Below are 13,760 nucleotides of genomic sequence, written 5' to 3' on the forward strand. Positions count from 1 at the left end.
TTAGACTGGCCCCATAGCACAGTCTAGGGACTACATAGGGAGTTGGATCTTACAAGGCAGACACAGTTCAAGTCCTGGCATCAGCAGCTTGAAAAACATGCTGGGCATGCGTGTGTGCCCAAAGTTCTGATGGGATGGAGAAACAGAGAAAATAGGATTGCAGCATGACCATATTCATTAGGGTCTGGCAAGCACACATAGCCTTTGTCAAAAAGAAAAAACCATAGTATGCAGCCCAGCAGTGGTCAGTGCACAATTCAGTGGTATTTGCTTTCTTCATAGTATTGTGCAACCACCAGCTCTCTCAAGTTTCAGAACTTTTCATCACCCCTAAAAAGCTCCCTATACCAATTAAGTGATAGCTTCTCATTCTTCCTTCTCCAGTCCTTAGGTTTCTGTCTATTCATTTGCCTATTCTGGATATATCATAGGTGATGGCTGATTTTATGTGCCAATAAATATGGGCCACAGGTATCCAGACATGTGGATAAGATTATTCGGGGTGTTTTTCTGAGGGTGTTTTGGGTGAGATTCACATTTGAGTTGGTAGACTGGGGAAAGCAGACTCCCCTTTTAACATGGTGAGCCTCAATAGAACAAAAGAATGACCCTCCCCTATGTAAGAAAGAATTTTTGTGTGGTGGGCTTCAAACACGGGCACTGACTTTTTCCCTCCCTTTGGACTCAGAATGAAATACTGGCTCTTCCTGGGTCTTGAACCTGTTGGCCTTCAGTACGGAACTAAACTACTGGCTTTCTTGGGTCACCAGATCACCTCCTTCCCTGCAGATTTTGGAACTTGCTAGCTCCTGTAAATGTGTGAGTCAATTCCTTACATTAAACCTATTTATTTGTAAATTTACATATGTATACAATGTATACCTAGTATATATACATGTCCAGCATATTTTTCAAGCTGCTGATGCTGGTATATGTATATTCTAGGCATATACTCCATATATACATACAGAAATTCATAAATAAATAAATTTAAGGTATTCTGTATACATAGGATGTTGTATTTTTTATCTTTCTTTTATTATGTTTATGATCTTACAAATGTGGTTTTTTAAATTTATTATCATCATAATATTGTTTATATTACATTGAATTGCATATAACTTTACAGTGTATTACATTGCTTTTTCCAGAGGGAATGTCATGCATGTCAGTCACTACAGATACATTAAAATCCCCACTTCATTCAATATCTTTAAATTTTTCCCCCGATCATTATTATTATTATTCCAATTATTTTTTAAATAGTCAATCATTATTACTCATTTTGCTTATAAAAAGACTTTATCCATCATGAAATACTTCTCAGACCAATCCAGTTGACACGTCATCATCAACAGGTAATAAGCCATATCTGTGTCCCACTAATGACATGCCTCTCTATTTGTTCTCTTGCTATCTTTCTCTATACTTTTCTCTTCACCCCCCTCATTTCACACTGTCTGTATACATAGTATGTTTACATATATACTATGTATATATGTATAAGAAGGATCTTCAGGAAATTTATGGAAAATAACATTATGGAAAAACTATGCATGGATTTCAAAACTATTTTGCACCAAAATAAACTTGTATTTTAAATCCCTTTTCCACAAGCTCTTTTTTTTTTTTTTTAAAGATTTTTTCCTATAAGTTACATGCACTTGCCAAAGAAACAGAGAGCAACAGAAAGAGAGAAAGTGAAAAATCACCTCTCAGAAGGGATGGCCACATCATGGTACCTTCTTCTCCATTCTCCTCTTGAGATTTGGGGCACGCACACACACACACACACACACACACACACACACACACACGACCAGCATAATTCTCAAGCTACTGGGTCCAGGACTCAAACCACGATGGACCATGTAAGTGTAGTCCCTTAATCACTATGCCACCTGCTGGCCCCTCCACAAGTTTTTCCAAGTCTCTTTATGTGCTCCAGTGTGTGTGTGTGTGTGTGTGTGTGTGTGTGTATCAATATAGATGCAGAGATCACATTTTGTGCTATTTCTCTGGAGAACACTACCTACCAATATGTACAATAGTAATCATATAATATTTAACTTTTGTACCTGACTTTTTTAACTTAATATAATGCTTTTCAGGTTCAGGTTCATCCAATGTAATATAGTAGTATGTATTAGTGCTTTATTTCATTTTGCGGTTGAGTAATATTCTAATGTGTATACATACGTATACATGTTAATAGTAACTGGTTTATAGTATTAGTCACGTCTTTTATGAGAGGATCTCCAAAAGTTTATGGAAAATGTATATTATGAAAAAACTTCAGATTTCAAAATGTTTTCCACCAAAATAAACTCACTCTTTACTTCCATTTTTCCACAAATTTATTGAAGCTTCCTAGTATTTTGTTATTAATCTTTTGTCTAGATATTCTATTCATTATGTGAAGTAATGTGGTAAAGTATCCAACTACAATTGTACATTGTTTATTTCTTCTTTCAAGTCTGTCAATATCTGCTTCATGTATGTTGCTTGGTGCATATATGTTTATAATTATTTTATCATTTTATGAATTAATTCTTTTATTAATATAAAATGTCTATCTTTGTCACTTATAATAATTTGCGAATAAAGATTTTTTTTGATATTAGTATAGCCATCCAGTACTTCTTTTGTCACTATTTGTATGTAATACCTTTTTCCATCTCTTCACTTTCAACTTATTTGTGTATTTGGGTCTAAAGCGAGTCTCTTATGAGCAAAACATAGTCTGACCATGTTTTGTTAATCAGTTTTCTAATTTTCCTTTTCATTGGTGAGTTTGACAAGTTTACATTAAAATTGGTTACTGATACCAAAGAATTACTGTGTTGTGCTATTTGTTTTCTACATTTCTGATAGCTGTTGGTTGTTATTGTTCTTAAGTCCTCCAATACTGCCTTCCTTTGGGTTTGTGTGTGTGTGTGTGTGTGTGTGTGTGTGTGTGTGGTTACAAGAGGGATAGTAGCTTCAATTCTAAATGTGTAACTAATTTGAATTGATACCATATTCACTCAATAGCACACATTAATTCTACTCTTATCCAACTCTACCTTCTTTATATTTCTATTGTTATTATTTTTATCTTTATATGTTCCCATTAATATCAACTTATAATTATTATTTTATGCATTTAACTTTTAAAACATGCAGAAAACAAAAACAATTGTTACAAACTGGCTCTGTATTTACCAATTCATCTATCTTCGTCAGTGATCTTTATTTCTTCATATGGCTTGAGTTACCATTTAACGTCCTTTAGTTTCAGTTTGAAGAATCCTTTTAATATGTCTCACAGGATAGGTCAATTAGTAGCAAACACTATAACTTTTGTCTATGTGGATATGTATTCATTTAGCCTTCATTTTTTAATGATAATTTTGTCAGATATAGAAGTCTTGGCTGGGCCAGCAAGTGGCATGGTTGTTAAGGCACTAGATTCCCACATGGCCAACTGTAATTAAAGTCTCAACTAGGTGGCTTGAAAATAATGCCAGACTTATGTGTATGCATGCCCCAGATCCCAGGATGAGACTGGAGAAGGGATTGTGGCATGACCATCCTCCCTGAAGAGTGATTTCTCACTTTCCTTCTTACTGTCTTTTTTTTTTTTTTGGTTTGTTTTTTGTTTTCTCTTTCTGGCAAGCATATGCATCCTATGGCAAAAATCTTAAAAAAAAAAAAAAAGTATTTTTTTTTTGGAGAAGAAGTTTTTGCTATAGGGTGCTCTCCAGACAGACACAGAGAGACAGAGAGACAGAAAGCGAGAAATCACCCCCCAGGGGGAATGGCCACGCCACAATCCCTTCTCTGTTCTCCTCTCGAAATCTTGGGCACGCATGCACGCACACCCGGCATGAGTTTTAAGCCACCGTGTCCAGGACGTGAACCGCAGTAGACTACATGGGAGACCAGCGACATAGCCATTATGCTAACTGCTGTCCAAAAAGTCTTTGCTGACAACTTTTTAAACTTCAGCATTTCTTTTTAGAGAGCATTTTGCTTTAGGGCGTATGTGCTCACCAGAGACAGAGAGACAGAAAGCAAGAAATCACCCCCCATGAAGGATGGTCATGCTACAATCTCTTCTCCTCCATTGTCCTCTGGGGAATTTGGGCACCCATACTGGCATGACTTTTAAGCTATCTGATCTGGGACTTGAACATCAGCTGACCATGTGGGAGTCCAGCAACCATTACACCATCTGCTGGTCCCAAATTTCAGCACTTGTTGTCTTTTGGTCTCCATGGTTTCTGACAGAACTACAGTTATTAACTTTATTGAGGATCAATACATGTCAAGTCGCTTATCTATTACCGTTTTTGAAACTTTCTCTGTGTTATGGCTTTTAACAATTTGATTTTAATGTGAATCTCTTTGAGTTTATTTTGCTTGAAGTTGAGTTTCTTCTATGTGTAGATTTACATTTTTTATAAAATTTGGAAAATTTTTGGCAATTGTTTTAAAAAAAATTCTGCTTTAAGATCAGCAGATGGTATAGCAGTTACATGGCTAGACTTTCACATGGTCAACTCCAGTTCGAGTCCCAGATCTGGTTGCTGGAAAATCATGCCAGGTACATGTGCATGCATGCCAAAGAGTCCAGGAGGAGAATGGAGGAGAAGGGGTTGTGGCATGGCCATCCCTGTAGGGGATGATTTTTCACTTTCCCTCTCACCGTCTCTCTCTTTCTCTCTCTCAGGTGTGTGTACATGCCCTAAGGCAAAAACCTCTAAAAAATTTTTCTTCTTTACTTTTTTCTCTTCTTCTAGGACTTTTCTAATGTGTATGTTGATATGCTTGATAGTGTTCCATAGGAATTTTATGTCCTGGTAATTTTTCTTTTTTCTTTCTGCTCCCCAGACTGAGTAATTTTATCTGAACTACCTTTAAGTTCACTAATATGTTATTTTTATCTGCTTAAACATGCTGTTGAGCTCTCTAGTAAATTTTTTTTATTTTAGTGCTTTTACTTTCAGCTCTAGAATTTGTATTTGCTTATTTCTTTCTCTTTTCTTCTTCTACCCTCCCTTCTAAATTCTATTTCTTTATTGTTTTTGTCCTCCTGTCAAATCTTTGTTCTCTTAATTTTCTTTAGTCCTTTGTCCTTGATTTTTTTTATTTATTTGAGTGTTTTTAAAACAGTTAACTTAAAATCTGTCTAGCAGATTTAATATTTGGAATGCTTCTGCTAATTTCTCTTTGTTTTTTTTTTTTTAAATGGGCTATACTTTCTGCTTCTTTGTAAATGATATAACTTCTTGTTGAGAATTGGACATTTAAAATACTCTAATATAGTAACTCTCAATATAAGACAATATCTCCTCCTGCATCCCGAGATACTGCTATTTTAATGAAGCCTGCTATTGTCTCTTAAAAAAGAAAGTTATTATTTCTAGAGAAAGGGACACCCCAGCAAGGTCCTCATGCCAGCCAGGATTATGGGTATGTGTGTGCATAGCTGCCATATACAGAGAGACCTTCAGTGGGACATTCCCCTGTGGCCTCAGCATCATGGATCATGGAGCATTGGATTACCTCTGTGCAGCCACCACTGACCTGCAATTGCCACTTTGTTTAGTGGCTTTCCCAGTATATATATGCATGTATATATATATATATATATTTTTTTTTTTGGAGAGGTTTTTTCTTATTGGGCGCATGTAATATTCTAATGTGTATACATACGTATACATGTTAATAGTAACTGGTTTATAGTATTAGTCACGTCTTTTATGAGAGGATCTCCAAAAGTTTATGGAAAATGTATATTATGAAAAAACTTCAGATTTCAAAATGTTTTCCACCAAAATAAACTCACTCTTTACTTCCATTTTTCCACAAATTTATTGAAGCTTCCTAGTATTTTGTTATTAATCTTTTGTCTAGATATTCTATTCATTATGTGAAGTAATGTGGTAAAGTATCCAACTACAATTGTACATTGTTTATTTCTTCTTTCAAGTCTGTCAATATCTGCTTCATGTATGTTGCTTGGTGCATATATGTTTATAATTATTTTATCATTTTATGAATTAATTCTTTTATTAATATAAAATGTCTATCTTTGTCACTTATAATAATTTGCGAATAAAGATTTTTTTTGATATTAGTATAGCCATCCAGTACTTCTTTTGTCACTATTTGTATGTAATACCTTTTTCCATCTCTTCACTTTCAACTTATTTGTGTATTTGGGTCTAAAGCGAGTCTCTTATGAGCAAAACATAGTCTGACCATGTTTTGTTAATCAGTTTTCTAATTTTCCTTTTCATTGGTGAGTTTGACAAGTTTACATTAAAATTGGTTACTGATACCAAAGAATTACTGTGTTGTGCTATTTGTTTTCTACATTTCTGATAGCTGTTGGTTGTTATTGTTCTTAAGTCCTCCAATACTGCCTTCCTTTGGGTTTGTGTGTGTGTGTGTGTGTGTGTGTGTGTGTGTGTGGTTACAAGAGGGATAGTAGCTTCAATTCTAAATGTGTAACTAATTTGAATTGATACCATATTCACTCAATAGCACACATTAATTCTACTCTTATCCAACTCTACCTTCTTTATATTTCTATTGTTATTATTTTTATCTTTATATGTTCCCATTAATATCAACTTATAATTATTATTTTATGCATTTAACTTTTAAAACATGCAGAAAACAAAAACAATTGTTACAAACTGGCTCTGTATTTACCAATTCATCTATCTTCGTCAGTGATCTTTATTTCTTCATATGGCTTGAGTTACCATTTAACGTCCTTTAGTTTCAGTTTGAAGAATCCTTTTAATATGTCTCACAGGATAGGTCAATTAGTAGCAAACACTATAACTTTTGTCTATGTGGATATGTATTCATTTAGCCTTCATTTTTTAATGATAATTTTGTCAGATATAGAAGTCTTGGCTGGGCCAGCAAGTGGCATGGTTGTTAAGGCACTAGATTCCCACATGGCCAACTGTAATTAAAGTCTCAACTAGGTGGCTTGAAAATAATGCCAGACTTATGTGTATGCATGCCCCAGATCCCAGGATGAGACTGGAGAAGGGATTGTGGCATGACCATCCTCCCTGAAGAGTGATTTCTCACTTTCCTTCTTACTGTCTTTTTTTTTTTTTTGGTTTGTTTTTTGTTTTCTCTTTCTGGCAAGCATATGCATCCTATGGCAAAAATCTTAAAAAAAAAAAAAAAGTCTTTTTTTTTTGGAGAAGTTTTTGCTATAGGGTGCTCTCCAGACAGACACAGAGAGACAGAGAGACAGAAAGCGAGAAATCACCCCCCAGGGGGAATGGCCACGCCACAATCCCTTCTCTGTTCTCCTCTCGAAATCTTGGGCACGCATGCACGCACACCCGGCATGAGTTTTAAGCCACCGTGTCCAGGACGTGAACCGCAGTAGACTACATGGGAGTCCAGCGACATAGCCATTATGCTAACTGCTGTCCAAAAAGTCTTTGCTGACAACTTTTTAAACTTCAGCATTTCTTTTTAGAGAGCATTTTGCTTTAGGGCGTATGTGCTCACCAGAGACAGAGAGACAGAAAGCAAGAAATCACCCCCCATGAAGGATGGTCATGCTACAATCTCTTCTCCTCCATTGTCCTCTGGGGAATTTGGGCACCCATACTGGCATGACTTTTAAGCTATCTGATCTGGGACTTGAACATCAGCTGACCATGTGGGAGTCCAGCAACCATTACACCATCTGCTGGTCCCAAATTTCAGCACTTGTTGTCTTTTGGTCTCCATGGTTTCTGACAGAACTACAGTTATTAACTTTATTGAGGATCAATACATGTCAAGTCGCTTATCTATTACCGTTTTTGAAACTTTCTCTGTGTTATGGCTTTTAACAATTTGATTTTAATGTGAATCTCTTTGAGTTTATTTTGCTTGAAGTTGAGTTTCTTCTATGTGTAGATTTACATTTTTTATAAAATTTGGAAAATTTTTGGCAATTGTTTTAAAAAAAATTCTGCTTTAAGATCAGCAGATGGTATAGCAGTTACATGGCTAGACTTTCACATGGTCAACTCCAGTTCGAGTCCCAGATCTGGTTGCTGGAAAATCATGCCAGGTACATGTGCATGCATGCCAAAGAGTCCAGGAGGAGAATGGAGGAGAAGGGGTTGTGGCATGGCCATCCCTGTAGGGGATGATTTTTCACTTTCCCTCTCACCGTCTCTCTCTTTCTCTCTCTCAGGTGTGTGTACATGCCCTAAGGCAAAAACCTCTAAAAAATTTTTCTTCTTTACTTTTTTCTCTTCTTCTAGGACTTTTCTAATGTGTATGTTGATATGCTTGATAGTGTTCCATAGGAATTTTATGTCCTGGTAATTTTTCTTTTTTCTTTCTGCTCCCCAGACTGAGTAATTTTATCTGAACTACCTTTAAGTTCACTAATATGTTATTTTTATCTGCTTAAACATGCTGTTGAGCTCTCTAGTAAATTTTTTTTATTTTAGTGCTTTTACTTTCAGCTCTAGAATTTGTATTTGCTTATTTCTTTCTCTTTTCTTCTTCTACCCTCCCTTCTAAATTCTATTTCTTTATTGTTTTTGTCCTCCTGTCAAATCTTTGTTCTCTTAATTTTCTTTAGTCCTTTGTCCTTGATTTTTTTTATTTATTTGAGTGTTTTTAAAACAGTTAACTTAAAATCTGTCTAGCAGATTTAATATTTGGAATGCTTCTGCTAATTTCTCTTTGTTTTTTTTTTTTTAAATGGGCTATACTTTCTGCTTCTTTGTAAATGATATAACTTCTTGTTGAGAATTGGACATTTAAAATACTCTAATATAGTAACTCTCAATATAAGACAATATCTCCTCCTGCATCCCGAGATACTGCTATTTTAATGCTGCCTGCTATTGTCTCTTAAAAAAGAAAGTTATTATTTCTAGAGAAAGGGACACCCCAGCAAGGTCCTCATGCCAGCCAGGATTATGGGTATGTGTGTGCATAGCTGCCATATACAGAGAGACCTTCAGTGGGACATTCCCCTGTGGCCTCAGCATCATGGATCATGGAGCATTGGATTACCTCTGTGCAGCCACCACTGACCTGCAATTGCCACTTTGTTTAGTGGCTTTCCCAGTATATATATGCATGTATATATATATATATATATTTTTTTTTTTGGAGAGGTTTTTTCTTATTGGGCGCATGCGCTTGCCAGAAAGACAGAGACAGAGAGATAGAAAGCGAGAATCACTCCCTAGAGGAGATGGCCACACCGCAATCCCTTCTCCTCCATTCTCCTCTTGGGATCTTGGGCACGCATGCACACGCACCCTGCATGAGTTTAAGCCACCGGGTCCGGGACTCGAACCACGGTCAACTACATGGGAGTCCAGCAACATAGCCATTACGCTAACTGCTGGTCCCATCCCAGTATATTTTTATGAAGATTGTATTTCTTATCATGTGTGGTATGTGAGTACTCTGTTATCTCTGCAGTTACCCAGTGACCTGATGGACTTTTTTTTTTCCTTTTTTTTGGAGAGGATTTTGCTATAGGATGCATGTACTCATGAGAAAGACAGAGAGAGACAGAGAAACAGAAAGTGAGAAATCACCCCCAGGAGGGAGGGCGACACTTCAATCCCTTCTCCTCCATTCTCAGGATCTTGGGCATGCACGCACATGAACCTGGCATGAGTTTAAGACATCAGGTGTGGGACTTGAACCGTGGTTGACTACATGGAAGTCCAGCGACATAGCCATTATGCAAACTGCTGGTCCCCTGGAATTTTTTTATTTTTTTGAATGCCTGGATCTAATAAGAAAAAAGAAATACATTTGTCATTCTTTAAAAATTTCCCTGACCTATGCAAAAGGAGAGGCAAATTCAGCCAGGAGGGGTGAGATAATGGCCAGCTTCCAGGTTAGTTCCTCAGTGAACAAATGCATAATCTCTGTGTTGGGGGTCAGGAGACTCAGTGCCCAATCTAGGGCCATCTAGCCACACCAGGACTGTGGGCACCATTCCTGTGATCTCATGCCATGGACCTGGGGGATGGGTGGTGATAGTCACTAAGCAAAATAATAAATGTCAATGGAATTTAATAGCTTCTTTCTTCATTAAGTATTCCCCTGGGAGCTAAAGGTGTTTGTTTAAATTCTAGAGCTCCAAACTTGCTGCTTTAGACTGTTCTTGTGAACTCAATAGATTTATTATTATTATTATTATTATTATTATTTTGGTGGAAGAACTGATTCTTAGAATTTCCTACTCCACCATCTTTTGTGATGTAACCTCTATGTTACTTTTGTTTTTCTCTCTATAAAGAAGAATCTGCAGTAATGTTTAGAACTTTAACCTTGGTAGAAATGACTCATTTACTAATTTTCCTATTTTGTTGCTATGGACCAGAGAGTAACAAGTGGGAATCTGGAAAATATATCAGGATTTTAAGTCAGCCAATGTGAATGACTACTCTTTTGCACTCCAGAACCTTCTAGGGAAAGGAGAGAAATAGGTTGATTTTAAAGAATATTATGAGAATATGAACAATGTGTTTGTTTTAACTTGTTATGTTAAATTACAAAGAAAATCTCCCGTATTTAAGAGCATTAAATGATGTGAAAAAAGGAGGAAATTTAAAAACAAATACTGTGGGAAATAGCTCATACCCGTAAATAATATGTTTGGGGTAAATTCACAATGAACAATTGTCATTATTAAACATTTTTTAGAACAGCCCAAACAAGGTGAAAAAGATCAAAATATCTGTGTAGGGGCTGGACAGTGGCACAGTGGTAAAATGTGATACTCTGCAAGTCAGTCCCACATGAGAAGATTTCCTGGTTCAAACGTGGAGACCTCCCTGAGCACACTGGGTACATGCCTGCCTATGGTCTGGGGTGACTCAGTCTGGAGGTAGATGGTGGCACTGAGACCCTGTTGAGTGCCTGTTTCTCTCTTGTTCTGGCTTATGGAGGAAATAAGAAACTTTTTAAAAAGTTTACAGAAAAATGAAATTAAAAATGAGTTTATTCTGATATAAAAAAATCAAAATGCATGCAGTGTTTTTTCATAATATATGTCTTCCATAAACTTCAAGACCTCATATTTTGGAAACCTGGGAATGTACAAGTAAGGATTTAATAGGAGACTTCTCTCTTTTTCTTTCTTCTTCCTTCCTTTTTCTTCTTTCTTTCTTCATTTCTCTTTTTTGCTAGAGGTGCTTGCACTTGCCAAAGAGAGACAGAAAGACAGAGATACAGAGAGAGAAAGAGAGAGAGAGAGAAAAGCAACCCCCCCCCTGGAGAATGGTCCCACTACAACCCCTTCTCCTCTCTTTCTCCCTTGTTTTCAGGATTTGGGGCACACATGCATATGCGGCTGTTGTGTTTCTCAGTCCACAGGGTTCAAGGCTCAAACCCTGCCGGTAACCATGTGGGATCTGCGTGCCTTAACCACCAACCATGCAGCCAGCCCTCTACTTTTTCTTTCTGTTTCTTTCTCTCCCTGTTTCTTTTTATTACCAGAAAGTGTGTGAACTCAGCAGAGGAAGACAAAGAAAGAGAGGGAGAGAAAGAAAGCACCCCTGTAGTGGGGTGTGGTCATCTTACAATCCCTTCTTCATTTCTCTATCGTTTAGGATTTGTGGCACACATACAAATGCACCCAGTGCATTTTTCAAGCCACTGGGGCTAGGATTTGAACTCTGGTCAGCCATGTAAGATCTGATCTCTTAACCATTATGCTACAGGCCACCCGAAGGCTTCTCTATTTCAAAGAAACATTATTTTCTCATGAGGCCCAGGTCCAAGTCAGCAAGAGAAGGTAATTTCACACCACTGAAGTTATAAGCATCTCTATCAAAGAACCCACGTAGTTTTGAACTTTCACTGTCTATAATGATAAAAAAATGGGTTCATTTGTGATCATTTTCTTAAGATTTGAGTACAAGAAATGTTAACAACATATAAACTTATATTATGGTATGTTTATGATCTTCCACAAGATAAACTGTTATTTTTATTTTCTGGTTATTAACAAGGCTTAAGGAGATCAATTCTGGTCAAATCTAATAGGAAATTGTTTTTTAAAATGTCTCATAAAAGAGGGGAAATTTGGAGATAATTTAATCGAACTTTCTCATATTTATAGTGATACTCCAAAATCTAGGTGAACAAGTTTCCAATCTCATGTTTTAAGTAAGAAGAACTAGTTTCTTAAGTTATTCTGAATTAAATGATAAAACATAATTTACATTTTGCTATACCAAAATCATAAGTACTTTCTATAAAATTTCTATAAATCTGAAAGTATACCTCTAGTCTATTCTTTCTTCTCAATGCATGCATGCTTAGATCTTAAGAACTCCATTGGCACAGCTACAATAAGCACAGTAGATTACAATTTGAAATCCATGATGATAATAAGCATAAGAGAAACCAAAAAGCTATATGTCAAAAATGGCCTTTGCTTTTACCCGAGAGGTCAGTTTCTGAGAAATTGGAAATCACATAGAATCTCACCATGCATAAGCAACTTGATAATTTGTTAAATTTTCCTTACCTGGTTGGCATTTCAGAGGGGAGAGATTTTGATAAAATCCATGTTGTATAAAATTAGCTCCTACATTTATGAACTTGTTCATTCTTTGAGGAAGCAAATGTTTCACTTAAGGAGCAATGCTTCTGAAGTAGTTATACATCTGATATGTGTATCTTGATTAAATTAATGCCATGACTGAAATGTTGTATGCAACTTGATAAAAAATTAACTACAGAGAATTAAAATACTGTAATATAAAAATTCATTTTGAGTGCTTATAGTTTTGTAATGAGTTCCAAGCTACTTAATATGTTTGCAAAAATTTTTTGAGAGTTTTTTGCTATAGGGTGCATGCACTCGCCAGAAAGACAGAGAGAGACAGAGAGACAGAAAGCAAGAAATCACCCTCCGGAGGGGGGGGGGCGGGTATGGCCATGCCACAATCTTTTCTTCTGCATTCTCCTCTTGAGATCTTGGGCATGCATGCACACATGCCTGGCGTGGGTTTAAGCCACTGGGTCTGGGACCCAAACCGTGGTCGACTACATGGGAGTTTAACGACATAGCCATTAGGCTAACTGCTGGTCCCAGTGTGTTTGCAAATTTTTATAAGGAGATAATTATTTAGGAGTATGTGTGTGTAGATAGATACTAATTAATCTAGCATCTGTAAAATATATTTCAGTTTTACTTAAGGCATGCTGGACAAAGGGCAGAACCAGTATTAATAGATTTATAGAGGTCATTGGCAATCATTGCAGTTTTTCAGAGACTCTGCCTTCTTTTTTCCTTAAGAAATGAATATAATTTCCAGTACTACTCTGAAAGCTCTCTACTTTTTGTTTCTGTTTACACCACCTTTGAAACTTTTGTCTCTTTTTTTCTTTTGTAGATTTCCAATTTTCAAAATGCCTCTATATGAACTTCTGCTTTTTGGTTTCAATATCCAAAATGGCAGCCATTAGTCAGCCACAGTAGCCTCAGCAAAACACTGCTCAGGAGTTTGCACAGCTGCACAAATGTAGGATGCTGCATGGAGAGGATTTTGATGTTGCCTTGTTGTGTGATACAATGAACACACAAAATGTTTCAACTAATACTGCTTTAAGGAAAATTTAAAGGAGGAGGAAAAACAGGTGAGAACACATGATTTAATCCAATTAAAATCATGAGTGCTTTCTTCCCTATCTTCAAATAGTTTACTTAAAAACACACCATGGTGTGACTGTTTTCCTTCTAATGTGAT

The sequence above is a fragment of the Tupaia chinensis genome, unplaced genomic scaffold (genome assembly GCF_000334495.1).
Source record: "Tupaia chinensis unplaced genomic scaffold, TupChi_1.0 Scaffold000634_1, whole genome shotgun sequence".
Taxonomy (NCBI): Eukaryota; Metazoa; Chordata; class Mammalia; order Scandentia; family Tupaiidae; genus Tupaia; species Tupaia belangeri.